The sequence below is a fragment of the Peromyscus californicus genome, unplaced genomic scaffold, assembly GCF_007827085.1.
Source record: "Peromyscus californicus insignis strain IS unplaced genomic scaffold, ASM782708v3 Scaffold_4__1_contigs__length_199733344, whole genome shotgun sequence".
Classification (NCBI taxonomy): domain Eukaryota; kingdom Metazoa; phylum Chordata; class Mammalia; order Rodentia; family Cricetidae; genus Peromyscus; species Peromyscus californicus.
The window spans coordinates 192,613,503-192,629,087 of NW_026294562.1; the positions used below are offsets into that span (position 1 = coordinate 192,613,503).

General features: G+C 39.4%; 1 long non-coding RNA gene across 2 annotated transcripts; it reads left to right on the top strand.

The window, feature by feature from the left end:
* The first annotated feature begins 165 nt into the window (after positions 1-165).
* Positions 166-9,686, top strand: LOC128095692 (uncharacterized). Of its 2 annotated transcripts, none has more exons than XR_008213304.1 (4): positions 166-340; positions 2,777-2,921; positions 3,506-3,665; positions 6,271-9,686. It is a non-coding gene; the product is annotated as an uncharacterized LOC128095692 (long non-coding RNA). The 2 variants fall into 2 exon arrangements; XR_008213305.1 differs by having other exon boundaries at positions 168-340; positions 2,829-2,921.
* Positions 9,687-15,585: the final 5,899 nt, after the last annotated feature.

The window sequence follows — 15,585 nt, forward strand, 5'->3', positions numbered from 1 at the left end:
CCGTGCAGGATCTGGTGCAACGACAGGGAGACGGCAATTGCCACTTCTGGCTTTGGCTCTTCTGCCCACTTCCTAGTCCTCTCTCACTAGGTTTCACAGCTTCCGTTTTCGTCACTCCTCTAAATCCTCCCACTTCCACCCACCTAAGATCCAACACCCTCCCAATTGCTCTTTCCGGGTGAATATCCCCGTCCCACTGAACCTTCCCTCCCACTCGGTCTCAGGCTGCCTTCCACACAGCTCCAGCTGTCAGGCTGCCCTGGACCCGCTCTGCACAGCCTCCCCACATGCTCGCTGCCAGCCTAGACCAGAACTGGATCTAGGAGGACGCTGCACCCTGGTATGTGAGCCCCACAGTGAGTCTGAACCCTTCGGATAAAAGACAGGCAGCCAAATCTCAACTTGACTACCAGCCTCCTGGTCTACATACTTAGACCAAAGGATAACAGGGTAAATTCAGATGCCAGCGTCCTATCGCTGACACAAACATGACAAGTCAAAACCAAATACTGCAGTTGTGACTTGGGGAGGGACATTTCAGGAACTTGGGTTTTGAAAAGACAAAGGATTCTCCAGAAGTCAGTGGGCACTCTATTACTAACAGCCCAGGGCAGAGTTCGTTTTGCGCTGCACTTCTTTCGCCACTAGATGGTGGTCTCGTCATTTTACTAACTCAGAAACGAGTTAGTCCTCTGTGACTCACGCTAAAGGTGGTTTTTAGATAAAATATAGAATTTTTTTTTTAATGCGATGGTGAATGCAGAGACTCTTGCTGTCCCAGATGCAGAAAATAAGGGAGGTATGTGGTCTCAGGTCGAAAAAGCTCAGTTACCTCCCATCTATGTGTCTGGGAACACTGAGGAAGAGGAGGAGGAGAGGGAGTAAGAAGGGAAAGAGGAGGAAGGGCTAAGACATGCCGTTCTCTAGACTCCACACAGCTGTGGTAATCAGTAACCAACAGCAACTGTACTGACCTGCATGGACCTCACACTAGACCACAATCAGTCTAGGAAAGGAAAAGGCTCACAGGACCCACCCTTTACCTCTCACATGTTGGTAATGTTGCATTGTAGAAGAATCACTGCCTTTAGCTGCAGTCCTCTGCTGAGCCCACCAGGCTCCAACACATAGCTCCAAACCCACAGTCTCACAGATGGCTCTGGTCAGTCTCAGTGGTTTCCAAGCAAAACGAACAGAGAAGAACATAATAGAGAAATTTGTTGGAATTGTGGACCACGATAGTAGAGAGGTAGGAGAGAGAGTGGGCAGTATTTGAGCTGCATGCACAAACACACACGGACTCTCTCTCTCTCTCTCTCTCTCTCTCTCTCTCTCTCTCTCTCTCTCTCTCTCTCTCTCTCTCTCTCTCTCTCTCTCTCTCTCTGTATCTGTGTGAGTGTGAAACAGCTAATAATAGAGTTTTGTTTTGTTTTGTTTTGTTTTTTTGCAATAGAGTTTTTCTGTGTAACTGAGTCAGTCTTGGACCCAGCTTTTTTAAAGAGTAAACCAGGCTGGTCTTGAAGTTCCAGGGATCAGCCAGCCTCTTCCTCAGGAGTGGTGGAATTAAAGGCATTTGCCATCCTTCCGAGCTCAAAAAATTTTTGAATGCATCAATCTGTAGTTTCTTTTTTGGTTGTATTATTATCTGATGGTTATATATATATATATATATATATATATATATATATATATATATATATATATATATATATATATATATATATTTCCCTAGCTTTTATTCCCCCAAGACAGGGTTTCTCTGTGTAACAGCCCTGGCTTGTCTGGAACTCACTTTGAAGACCAGGCTGGCCTCAAACTCACTGAGATCCACCTACCTCTTCCTCTAGAACGTGGTGTGTGCTACCATGCTCAGCTCATTGTCTGATGTAACCTCAGGTAATACTAAGAGTCAGGAAGTCTTCCTTTTTTTGTGTCAAGAAGTATTTTAAGTATCAGCTTTGCTGTTAGTCTTTTTTCTGGAGTTCTGACAGAATCCTGTCATTCTGGTCATGGGGTTGTTTTAAGGATGGCATTTTACACCTGCTTTAGTTTTATTGCTACTTATAGCTCTGTTTACCTTATTTATTTCATGTTGTTTAAATTTGGTATGTTATATTCACCTGGTATGTTATATTCATCTATTTCAATTAGCATTCTAATTTAGTATAACTGATGTCTTTAATGTCAGTTAACAAGAGATCCACTTGATCACTCATTTCTACCATGTAGGCTGTGCAGTTACCTTGGGTAATTAATTGTCAAGACACGATAACAGGCCAGGTGGTAGCAGCACACACCTTTAATCCCAGCACTCAGTAGGTAGAGGCAAGCAGATCTCTGTGAGTTCAAGGCCAGCCTGGTCTACAGAGTGAGATCCAGGTCAGCAAAGGCTACACAGCAAAATCCTGTCTCCAAAGAACAAACAAACAAACAAACAAAAAGACTGATAATGAAAAGTTATTATGTATAGTTGGCCAATGTCAGGCAAGCCTTTTAACCCAGCATTCAAGAGGCATGGGCAAGGGGAACTCTACATAGTGAGTCTCAGACAGCTGGAAATACAGAGACCTTGTCTCAAAATAAATTAAATTGCTCCCTGAGGAATTGCTTTCATGATACCAGAAGTACCATGCAAGCTTCCAAAGGTGGGAGCCAACCAACAGTCCCAGCCAGCTATGATGCCTATGAACCACATCAACTGTCATCTTGAAACAGTACCCTAAGAATGCAGTAGTGGCAAGCATACCTTGGTGTTAACCAACATTTGTTTCATTAGACTTAAGATCCTCTTAACAAAGGAGAAATCATGAGTGGTACTGGAAATCTAGCTACTTACAGGTGCTGGTGAAGACTTGGATCTTGGAGGATAAGAAACAACCACCACTTTACTAAAGCACCACAATCTGTCCTTATACCCACAGGTAAGCTTAGTTTTCATTCCTCATCAAGGCAATATCTCTTTTCAACAGAGACCACAGAAAAAATCCAGAAATAATGAAAATGCAGAGTTGTGGAACCCAGGCCCACAGGGTACCTCTGTAAAACACTCCTGTAACTAAGGTTCAAGCATCATTTTTGAAGTGGGGATATAAAGATTAAAAGAGGCAAAGGACCGAGGAGTTGGCTGTGAGGTGTGTCTCCTAGTGTATTAGTCAGGGTTCTCTACTGTAACAGAACTTATGGAATGAATATATATATATATAAATATATATATATATATATATATTTATATATATATATATATATATATATAATGGGGATTTATTGGAATGACTTACAGGCTGCTTTCCAGTTAATCCAACAATGACTGGTTGTAACAGAAAGTCTAAAAATCCTGTAGTTGCTTAATCCACAATGCTGGATGTCTTGGCTGGTTTTCAGTATATGTTAGAATCCCAAAGAAGTAGACTCCAATGCTGGTGAAGGAATGGATGTGTTAGCAAGAAAATGAGCCAAAAAAACAGGCAATGAGCAAAATGTTTCCTATTTCTATGTCCTTATATAGTCTTCCTGCAGAAGGTGTGGCCCAGCCTCTCTATCCTGATCAAAGGTGTGTGTGTCCTTCGGCCTCAAGATGTGGATTAATGGCACTTGTCTTCCTATGTCCAAGTTCCAGACTAGAAGTGGATTCAGTCCCTTCAAAACAAGCAAAAATAATTTCACAGGTATGACCTTCATTTCTGCATTGTAGTTCATTCCAGATGTAGTCAAGTTGACAACCAAGAATAGCCATCACACCTAGTAACTTTGTCTATAAAAATCTCACCAACAAGGCATCCCAAATGTGAGCTGGACAAAGACAAGAACAATGGGCATGACAAAGTGGATGGGGAAAAGCCCACACGGCCTCAAGCCCACACAGAGAACTACAGACAACTGGGGGATGGTGGGAGCAGGAGAACTAGTCTCCCCCAGGGAAGAGCACACCAACTGGTTATTCAGTACCAAATAGTCAGCCTTGAAAACATGCATGCAAGTAATATATGTGTTGAGTTGTTTATTTACAAATATGTATGTATGCACATAGACATATATGTATGCAATAACATTTAATGAAAAAGATGTCATGAATTTGAAAGTTAGCAGCAAGGGTATATGGGGGGATCTGTCTGGAGGAAAGTGAATGGAGAAATGTTCTAATAATATAACAATTCCAATTAAAAATGTAAAAAAAAGAAAAACAAAAAGAAAGGAAATGAACACAACCACAAACCCCAACTAAAACCAAGAGTAATAAAAAAATGTTATATACCTATCAGGGAAATGCAGACTAGGACTCCCTTAAACTTCCATAATGCCCTCGATACAATGTCAATCATCAGGAATAGAAATGATAACTGATGTTAGCATACATGTGGGGAAAGGAGGTCACACACTGTTGTTGTCAGGAGAACTAGAAATCAACTTTTGAAATCAGTCTAGATATGCCCCCAATAATGAATAAGTGAAAGAAAGAAAACTACAGTGTGACACAAAGCACTGATGTGTAACACTATTCCTATGGAATCAATGACAACATCTACTTATCACAGTTGAGGGACCAGTGACAAACCAAAGCGGGGAACCAACAAAGTCTAAGTTGGTGAACTAATGAGGTTTCTGTTTGTTTTCTTAATTAGAGTTGTTTTGTCTCCATGTATGTCTGTGTTCCTTGTGTTTCCCTGGTGCTCAATGTGGCCAGAGGAGAGCATTGGATGCCCTGGAGTTGAGGTTATAGATTGAGTGCCCGTGTGAGGGTGCTGGTAATTCAAAGTGAGTCTTCTGAAAGAGCACACAGTGCTCTCAACCACTGAGTCATCTCTAAAGTCAAATCGACTAGTGAGTTTTATTGGGCTGAGTTACAAGAGTATGGGTGAGGTGTTACTTATAGTAGCACAAAGGACTCAATGACAGCTGCATCATCCTGTGAGGGTGATGGCTAATGAAGCTGAAAACCTAGGAATCCCTGCACAGCTTGCAGGCAGCTCAAGAGTGACTGGAAGTGTCTTTTAAATCACCCACTACCTCCTCTAGGTAGCTTGTCTATCTTGTCTGTCCCAGTCAGCTTGGCTGTGTCTGCTCCACGGCTGGTCTGAGCTGCTTTTGTGCAGCTCAGCTGGCTGACAGTGTCAGCAGCCCTTACTGATTATGTATGCTTGAGGGAGGAGGGTACTAGCCAATCTTGCCAGTTTCTGTGACTTCCCGAAGCTATTAAGTTGTGTATTTCTGAGCTTTGGGAGCTTCTCTGCAGGATGAAATATTTCACAAGAGTGACAATCAGCTCTTGTATCAGGACCCCTTTGGGGTCTCATATCAGACATCTGGCATATTAGATAGTAGATATTATGTTGTGATTCATAATAGTAGCAAAATTACAGTTACGATGTAGGAACTAAAATAATTTTAGAATATAATAGAACACATATTGTTGTTGGTTCTGAGAGTCTGAAACTACATAAGCAGGTACAAGAGTCCACATAAAGCAAGTTTTGAACTGAGCAGCAAAAACTGACTGGTCAGGGACAACAGTACAGACCCTGGAGCTGACTGTGTCCCTGAACGTTCATTCATCAAGTATTTAATCACAAAACCACAGCATCTGTGCCAAATTATAATTAAATTTACACCCATCAGGATGTAGAATTTAGTGGCTTTTCCTATGTGTTCCATCACGGTCAGCTGTGGCGATATTTTGCTTGTGCTCTAACAAAGAAAGCTTGCCTGAAGATCAGAGGGTGGAGCTAGCCATTAGCTAACCATAGACGTATGGAGGTCTGTGCAGACAGGAGACAAGAAGTGATATGGCTGGTCTGAGAGAGGAATATAAGGCAGGTGGAGACAGGAGCTCAGCCCCGTTTTCAGTCGGAGAAGTCGTGGAGTTAAGAGGTGACTTTGGCTAGCTCCATTACTTCTCTGATTGTTCAGCATTTACCCATATATCTGACTCCAGGTTTTTATTATTAAGAACAATTAGAACTCATGCTATATCTGCGTCCAGCTTTTGGGGCACGAATTCATGGAAAAGCCGCTTGCCCGTGGCTTGCAGCCACTGGTACAAGTCGGAGCTGCACTCAACCAGTCACTACCTCCCTGCTAGCTTTTCCTTTCTTTCCAAAAGCTCCCTGAGTAAGTTTGGGGATTTTCTGTTGCAGCCTCTCGACAGCAAACTCCACAGGTATTTGGGCTCCAAACACTGTTGGAGTTAGCCCCTCATAACCAGCTATCTATGCTTTTAGGCACCTTCCTCCTCACTGTTCTTCCTGAAGATGATCCATTGTGTGCATTTTTCAGATGGTGTGTTCCCTCTGCCAGTGGGTTGGAGGCTTTCTCTGGACCCCCTCCTCAAGCTGCTGCCAAACTAGGTAGCTGCCTTGAAATCCTGCTCAGGCTTCTAATGTTCTACGAAGAAGCAGTCAGCCTCACATCTTCACCATCATTGTCTCCAGATTTGGTAAAAACAATTGGGAATTCTTAAAGGGGGGAATTAGTTAAAAGAGAGTTTTTCCCACATTAAAAAATGGGAAAAACTATTACAATGGAGGGAGTTAGGTCTCGGTACAATATACTGGAGAGTTTGAAATGGAACAATTAAATAAGATGATGATTAATTTAGATGGGATTTATGTAATGTCTATTATAAACATTACTGGCTTTATCATTTTTGTTTTATCACTAAAAAGTTGGTTAATATGAATGCTAAGATAAAAGTTTTAGAAAAACTTATTAAAGCAGATCATAGAGATATTCAGATCCAGACAGACAAATTTAAAGGAGAACCAATCTCAGCATTGGATTATAAGGTTAGAGAGGAACAGCCTAAGGTTTTCAAACAACCAACTTTAGTTTATCCAGTAACCTCACAGGAACTGCCAAATTATAGATATCTCCAAGGCTGTGTAAGAGCTGAATGGACTCCTGTGGAAATGTTAGATTTGAGTGAAAGACCCTAACCCTTCAGGTTCACACCCTCCCCCCCCCAAGCCCCAGGAAAATGAGGAACTAAAAGGGCAAACTGACTCAGCCATTACCCAACCACCCCTGCCACAATGTAACAATGTAAAGAGATTTCTATTAAGAGATGCGCTCAACTGTGACTGGGATAATTGCAAGTGTTCCAGGAAAGACCACTGTAACCTTTGTGTAACTCTCACTCCCACCCTGATACCCCCCTTGAGGTCTCGGGAAGAATGTGCATGTAGACGTGACTGTACCTACCCTGTGATCAGGCCATGATCTTGTGAAATTAGCCTCTAGACATAAATCAATTGAAACGAAATTGTATGGGAATTGTAATCTTGTGGCTTTTGTGGGTTTTTCCTTTAAAAGTACCTATGTGGCTGCAGTAGGATGCGACTCTTGCTCTCAGGACAGGAGTAGTCCGACTGTACAGCTGCTTCAATAAACCTCTTGCTGTTTGCATCAATTGGACCAGAGTCTGGGTTCTTGGGGCGCCCACTCGAGAAGGTAGTACCCTGGGTCTGGGGTCTATCATGAGGAGATTCAAAGAAATGATAGTCTCATATGGCATGCATTCACCCTTTGTGAAGCAGGTGTTAAACTCCTGGCCATCTTGTAATAGAACTATCCCTCAAGACTGGAGAGACTTGGTTACAGCAGCCTTGGAGCCTGATACTCAATTACAGTGGAGGACCTGATGGAAAGATGAGACTAAGACCATTGAACAATGAAGTAGGTCTAGAGGTATGGAAATCTCCCATGAACAACTTCTTGGAGAGGGAGGTTATGCTAATGTACAAAGTCAATCCCTATATGATGACCACACTCTGGCTTTATGGCACACAGTGGCCTTGAATGCTTGGGACAGAATTGAAGAAGTAGGAAAGATAACAGAATCACTTACTAAAGTTATGCAGGACCCAAAAGAAACCTTTACTGATTTCTTACAAAGATTGACTTCAGCAAGAAATTCAGAAGCTAGACAAATAATAATTGAATTTCTGGCTTTTGAAAATGCTAATGCACAATGCAAAAGGGTAATTAGGCTATTAAAGGCAAAATCATCACCCTTAGCAGAATTGATCCAAGATACAGTCAATATTAAATCTCATAACCATGAAGATGTTTGAATAGGAGAGATTATTTTTAGAGGTTTGAAGAAAAATCAAGATGTCAGGTGTTTCAATTGCATTAAATGAGGTCATTTAAAAAGAGACTGTAAAGCTAGGTGGTGAGGTGCACGCCTTTAATCCCAGCACTTGGGAGGCAGAGCCAGGTGCTGTGGGATGTTCTGTATGGCAAATGTGTTGCTGATTAGTCAATAAATAAAACACTGATTGGCCATTGGCTAGGCAGGAAGTATTGGCGGGACAAGGAGGAGAATAAAGCTGGGAAGTGGAAGGCTGAGTCAGAGAGACACTGCCAGCTGCCACGATGAGAAACAGCATGTGAAGATGCCAGTAAGCCACAAGCCATGTGGCAAGGTATAGATTAATGGAAATGGATTAATTAAAGCTGTAAGAAAAGTTAGCAAGAAGCCTGCCATGGCCATACAGTTTGTAACCAATATAAGTCTCTGTGTTTACTTGGTTAGGTCTGAGTGGCTGTGGGACTGGCAGGTGAGAGAGATTTGTCCTGACTGTGGGCCAGGCAGGAAAACTCTAGTTACAGCCAGGCAGATCTTTGTGAGTTTGAGGCCAGCCTGGTCTACAGAGCAAGATCCAGGGAAGGTGCAAAGCTACACAGAGAAACTCTGTCTTGAAAAACTGCCACACCAACTCCAGTGTTGTCCATGTGACATGAACAATTATGTCAATAATAGCAGATGGGATATATGTGTTCCATGGGACTAAGCTCCCTGGAGGTCCCTGGCAGAGTGCCTGCATTATGCTTCCCTCTCGAAGAAGATGTGCTTCACGGATCATGAGCTCCCTGGGCTATAGGTTCTGTATGACTGCTTTTCTGATAATGTTCTAATTAATCTATGAAGCACAGCCAAAATAAATGAATGCTTAGGTTGTGAACTATGGAGGAGAGGGGAAGCTGGACATGGATCTTAATTAAACATAGCAGAATGGGCTATTTTTTTTAAAGACCCCAAGCCACTAGATAAAGAAAGTATAATAGTTTAGGCACTTCTAGGGAATGAACAGTCACCCACTAGGAATCCTTTAGGAATCCCAACTAAAGTGAGTTATGGTAGAAAACGTTATCTCATAGGAAGCAGATGGTGGGCCCCTTTGTTGAGGAAGTTCAGCATGGCAAACTTAAGGACTACAGCAGAACCCCTTCCCCTTACAGGTGAAAAAGTACAAGAGTCCATATTCCAGCATGTAAAAAGGTTTTATATTAAAAGAGATATGTGGTGGTGAACTAAAGAAAGACTTAGAGAGGGTCTGCAGCATCCAAATTGGCTAAGTGGGTCATGAGAACCAGAAAAGCAGAAGTGAACAATAAACTAGAAAACTACTAAGATAAGATAAAGGACACAGCTGCAACCTCAAAAAGTCTACACAAGTTTAGGGACTGTACTAAGTTTAAAAAACACAGACTGCTCTTTGGGTCATAAAGTTCTTGTGGGTGTAATGATATGTCTAGCATCGATTAATAATTGTGTGCTTGCTGTTTTTTAAAAGATGATGTACTTGAATTATTGCCAAGCTCTTGTTGTTCCTTGTATGACTTGATAGTTTTCTTTCTGTATATAAACTACTGATTCGCAGAAGTAAAATTGCAGCAGATTCAAACCACTTCTGAGTGTGTTGTCTGTCATTCGCCAAATCCTTGCCTTCCTGACTACCCAAGCCCTGGTTCTCCTACGGTCGTGATACCCCCAGTGGGCCAGTCCATGGCAAAAAACCAAAAAAAAAAAAAAGATTGTAAATAGGACATTCCTAGAAACAATGTTTTTTTCTAAGAATAATCCTAACACAATGCCCCCATCCTCTGGAGTATTCAGAAGGTGTGGCAAAGGCAGACATTGGACTAATGAATGTAGTTCAACAAGAGACAGTCAAGGTAATCGTTTGCTATCAAGAAATACCTTGAGGGGCATCTTGCAGGCCCTCATGTCAAATTTGGTTCAGTACTTTTCTGTCATTGTGGAGAAAACTCCTTCCCAGAGCAATTAAAGAACCTAATGCCTATTGTAAAAAACCATACCACTCTGGATGATAGAACAGCTACAGAAGAGAGAACAAAAAGTTCAGGAGAAACTGTAAAGCAAATATTTTGGCAAACTTTATAAACAAATAAAGACAAAAATTTAAAATATGAATAAATTTTATTGTTGTTGACGGTCTTGTAGACACAGGTGTGGATGTAACAATAATTGCAGTAGAATCTTGGCATCCAAACTGGCCTCTTCAGGAGGTAAATGTTCTGCTTTCAATTATTGGAATGTTATCTCAGGTAAAACAGAGTGTGAGATGGGTCAAATGTATAGGGACAGAAGGACAGAGAGGAAAATGAAAGCCATATGTGGCTAACATAGCAATGAATTTATGAGGATGTGATTTGTCACACTGATGGACCACTCAAATTAACATTTCTCCAATTTCAGAAACAACACATAAATTAACATGTTTCTGGAAAAAATATTAGAAAGTATTATAAAGAATAGTCACTGACCATTCAGATTGTACAAGAGCACAGTACAACAGCTGCTGTTCTTTCAAAGGCACCAATAGCCCTACCTTTAAAATGGCTGACACACAAACCTGTATGGGTTAGCAATGACCTTTAACATCAGAGAAACTGAAGGCCTTAGAACACCTGGTACAGAAGCAGTTAAATGCTCAGCATATTCAAGGACCAACCAACCCTTGGAATTCTGTTGTATTAATTATTAAAAAGAAATCTAGAAAATGGAGAATGGTAACAGATCTAAGAGCTGTTAATAAGGTGATTCAGCCAATGGGCTTTCCACAGTCTGGAATTCCTTTGTCTTCTCTATTTCCTGAAAGATGGCCTCTTATATTTATTGATTTAAAAGATTGTTTCTTTTCATTTTGTAGGACAAAAGAAATTGTCCTCCAGTTGTTTCCATTGCTGCCTTGTCACAAGTCTTATTTTGCTATTTCTAGTAACCACTTATTAGGACCCAATTGCTCTCTTAATTTATCCAGGTATTTATAGAATACTTAATGTGTTCTTCGCCACAAGGCTATGAAGAACACACACACACACACACACACACACACACACACACACACACACACACACACACACACAGAGACACACACATAAAAGGCCCCTGCTTTCCAGAAAATGCCATAAAGCTGTAGAAAAGAATGGGAAAAGTGCACCATAGGGTAGTGTATTAAAAGATCTGATTGTTTAGAGTGTTGCAATTGGAGAAAAACTTCTCAATAAAGTTGATTTTATGAATCACAGCTTTGAGAGAGTACAGAGTCTGAAGATGTAAAGTGATTTTTTAACAGTGCTTCCCACTCTGTCCAGTGTGTAGACAGGTCAGTGTGGCCACTAAAGACAATCCTGTTACAATTTTCTGTTCTGTAATTTAAATTTATCCATGTATATTTCATTTATCCAGGGATTGTGTCTATTTTTATACTGCTAATTTAAGAATATCTTTTTGATAATCAAAATGCAGTCCGTTTGGCAATCAAAGTTTCAATAATGATATATCTTTGTTGACATAAACCATGGGAAGTTTGCTTGCATGATTTCATTATCTGATTATAGCTGTGACGAAAGTAATCTCTTAGAATGAGCACATTTTTTTTCTAACACTTTATTTTTTAGAGCCCTTTTAGGTTCACAGTGAACCTGAGAAGAAAGTACAGATGTTTCCTATATATCTTCTGCCACTAGACACGTATAGACTCACCCATATCAATAACCTACCTGAATGGCATGATTGTTATAATTGATGAACCAAATTGACACATTATTATCATCAGACTCCATAGTTTACAAGAGTGTTCACTGTTGGTGGCATTCACTCTTCATTTGCCTAAGTGTGTAATGAAATGTATTCATCATTATAGCAGCATACAGAGTAGTTTCACTACCTTGAAATCTCCTTATGAAATAAAAATAATTTAAAAAAAGATTGTTTCTTCATTATACTTTTACAAGAAAAACACAGAGGAAAAATTTGCTTTCACGGTGCCTATTTACAACAATTCTCAGCCTGTTAAGTGATATCAATGGAAGGTTTTCCCACAGGAAATGTTAAATAGCCCCACCTTGTGCCAGTACTTTGTATGACAGCCATTGGAAATGATACATAAGCAATTCCCTCAATCTATAGTTTACCTAATTATGTGGATGACACTTTACTAGCTACTTCAAATGTAGATACCTTAGAAATAATGCTTGAAGAAGTAAAGCAAAATTTGCCTTGTTGGAGATTAAAAATTGCTCCTGAAAAAATACAAAGAGGAGATTCTATTAATTACTTGGGATATAAAATATGTCTACAAAAATTAGACCCCAAAAGGTGCAAATTAGGAGAGATCAATTGTGGACTCTTAATGACTTTCAAAGATTGCTGGGAGACATTGCCCATCTATGGCCCACTACTGGAGTAAAAAAATCAAGAACTGATTAATTTGTTTCAAACCTTCAAAGGTTACAAGGACTTAACTAGTCTAAGAGAATTATTAGCTGATGCTGAGAGAGAATTGGCTTTGGTGGAAAAGAAATTATAGAATGCACATGTGGATCATTTGGATTCAGAGCTTGATTGCATTCTGGTTATTTTACCCTCAATGCATTCTCCTACATGAATATTAATGCAGAGGGAATATATTATCTTAGAATGGATATTATTTTTGCCACATAAATAGAGTAAAAAATTAAAAATTTTTGTGGAAAGATCTGAGTTGATTCTAAAAGGAAAATTGAGACTTCATCAATTAGCAGGAATAGACCCAGCAGACATTGTAGTACCTTTTACTAATGATGGAATTGAGAAATTATGAGCAGAAAGTGAACACTGGCAAAGAGCTTGCAGTAATTTTTTTGGGGGGGTGAGATTAACAACAAATATCCCAAAAGCAAGAGAATTGAATTTATAAAGAAAACTGACTGGATCCTTCCTCATATTTTATGGGGAACAGCAATATTTGGAGCATCTATATTTTATACTGATGCAAACAAATCAGGAAAGACAGGTTATAAATCAGGAACTTTAAGTAAAGTGGCTCAAATTCCTTATGATACTGTCCAAAAGTCAGAATTATATGGTATTCTGATGGTACTAATATATTTTATAGAAAGTCTTAATATAGTTACTGACTCTCAGTATGCAGAGTTGTTTTACACATTGAAACTGCTGAATTTATTCCTGATGAGTCAGAATTAACTTTGTGATTTATTCACATGAATACAAGAAATATTCAGAAATAGAAATCATCACTTATATATAAGACACATCTGGTCCCTTATGGGCCTACCAGGCCCTCTAGCACAAGGTAATAATGAAATTGATAACTATTGATAGGAAATGTGCTGGATGTCTTAGTTTCATTAAAAAAAATCATGTCAATAGCAAGGGTTTGAAAAATTATTTTTCTATTACTTGGCAAGAAGCCAAGGAAATTATAAGGAAGTGTCCTACTTATAAGGAAATGTCCTACTTGTTCTTTATGCAACCAAGACTCCACTACCTGCAGGAAGTAACCCAATGGGTACTCAAAGAAATGAAATCTGGCAGATGGATGTGTTTAATTTTGCAGAATTTGGAATATGAAAATATGTACACCATACCATAGATACATATTCAGAATTTCAATGGACAACTGCTTTGAGTTCTGAAAAGGCTTATTCTGTAATCACATGTGTTAGAAGTTATGGTCATCATGGGTATACTTGTATAAATTAAGACTGACAATGCTCCAGCATATGTCTCTAGTAAAATGAAACAGTTTTTTGCTTAGTACAATATAAAGCATATTATAGGTATACCACACAATCCTACAGAGCAAGCAGTTATAGAAAGATCAAATTGAACTCTAAAGGATATGTTAAATTAACAGAAAGGGGTAATAAAGACCCTTAGAAATAGATTACATAATGCTTTATTAACTTTGAATTTTCTAAATGCTAATGAGAATGGAACAACAGCTGCAGAAAGACATTGGATAATAGAAAAAAAAACTACAGAATTAAATCAGCCTGTATACTTTAAAGATGTGCTGATCTCAGAATGGAAACCAGGACATGTGTTACATTGGGGACAAGGTTTTGCTTTTGTTTCTACAGGAGAAAATAAGCTGTGGATACCATCAAAATTGATAAAGGTTCGATTTGAACAAGAGAGACCTCTTAATTAGAAGAGATGATAGTTCATCAAACAGTGTGGCCATTCAATCTAAACTAGCCTATAAACCTAACAAATGCTTTTAATTTGATCAGATATAACTTGCCAAGAAGGAACCTCCCCAAAATTAGGGTTTGGGAAGGCTTTTGTTTTTGTCTTCCAGGAGGATGAAGGTACCAGCTAAGGAATCTGAAGACCACTGGACAAATGAGACATCTGAAGAAAAGAATGAATCACGCAGAGAAAATGTCCCAGGAAAAAGAGTAAATTGTCCTATTAGTATATCACATCTCCAACCAGATAAAATTTCATAAATCTTCTCAAATGTTTGTTTCTGCTTATCTTTATAGACATAAAATACAAATGGTCTTTTTATAGTCCCAGTTCAATTAAAATTTAAAGCTGGCTTTGGAGTAGGAGTGTGGCTTTCTCCTTCTCTAAACCCAAGCATGCTTGTTAAAGTAAAATCCAAAATCTCTGTCTCATGCCAGAAGAACTACCTGATATGGGACAGAAGAAAAACCAAAATTAGGGACTATTCTATTGCTACTAATCTCATAATCCTTTGATTTTATTTTGACTCTTTAAAACTTTTTTTAAGGTATGAATATTATCTAAAATTTATAATATATATATATAAAAATAAACCGATAATGGTCATATATAGTACTAATTCTAGAAATAGATTTCATCTAGCTTCCTATACATGATTTCATGTTCAAGTCTCTATCAAGTAACTGGAAATTAAATTTTTGTACTCTGGATGTACATAGCAAATTATTGTTCTTTAACCTCTTTGAGATCTGCTGCATGTGACATAAAATGTTTAAGTTTTCTGCAGTGAACCATGACCATGCCTAACAGTGACCTTTGAAGTCTCCAAAAGGAGGATGGGGCCTCATAATGACGACTCCACCTGCACTATGATAATGTGCTGTGGAATGTCTTTCTGTATGCTGTGGATATGTATTCCTCCTATTGGTTAATAAATAAAGCTGCATTGGCCTATGGCAAAGCAGGATGGAGCTAGGTGGGAAATCCAAGAGAGATAGAGAGAGAAGAAAGGTGGAGTCATGGCAGACACTGAGCTGCCACCAGGAGAAGCAAGATGTGAGAGAACAGGTAATGCCATGAAGCCATGTGGCAAAACAGATTAATAGGAATGAGTTAAGTTGTGAGAGCTAGCTAGCAAGAAACCTGAGCCATAGGTCATACAGTTTGTAATTAATATTAAGCCTCTGAGTGATTATTTCATAAGTGGCTGTGGAACTGTGGGTGGGAGAGATTCAACTAGAGAAACTTCCAGCTATAATACTGCCACTAAGGACTACAAACTGCTCAGAACAATTTCGAGGTGG